The sequence below is a fragment of the Crocodylus porosus genome, unplaced genomic scaffold (assembly GCF_001723895.1).
Source record: "Crocodylus porosus isolate Cpor-Errol unplaced genomic scaffold, CroPor_comp1, whole genome shotgun sequence".
Lineage (NCBI taxonomy): Eukaryota > Metazoa > Chordata > Crocodylia > Crocodylidae > Crocodylus > Crocodylus porosus.
Window position 1 is genome coordinate 16,855,146 of NW_017728928.1, and position 559 is coordinate 16,855,704.

A 559-nucleotide genomic window follows, 5' to 3' on the forward strand; every position below is an offset into this window, starting at 1 on the left:
CTGGTGGGAGTGATGGAGGCAGGGGACTTGTGGTAGAGTCCCCCCGACCAGGCATCACCCAGTGAGTGGGGGCTTTTTATTTAAAGCCCTGGGGTGGGTGGGGCAGCCATGAGGAGGGCTGGGGGAGTGGTCAGGGGATGCAGCTTGGCAGGGGTCCCCCCAAGGTCCCCTCCTCCAGCCCTGGCTTCCCCTCCCCTAGCACGGAGTCTGGCTTTAGCTCCCTGCTGCAGCCACTGGGGATTGCCCAAATCATCAAAGCTCTCCAAATGTTTTCTGAAGATTTGGAGGGCTTCAAATTGATTCGGACCTTTTTATTAGTTCCCTGATTTGATTCGAATTTGGAGACTCAGCCACCGAATTGGGCCAAATCTCCTCTGAACCGAATCACCACTCGAAGCTTTGCACATCCCGAGAGTATAGGTCAACCCCTGGCTTTCTGATTTGAAAGGTAAGGATTTTCATAGGCATGGTGTATAAGCTGGAGCCAGGCTCAGCTGGCACAGCCTCATTTCCTGCAATCAGCTCTGCAGGGGATGGGGCTGTGCCAGCTGAGCACTGA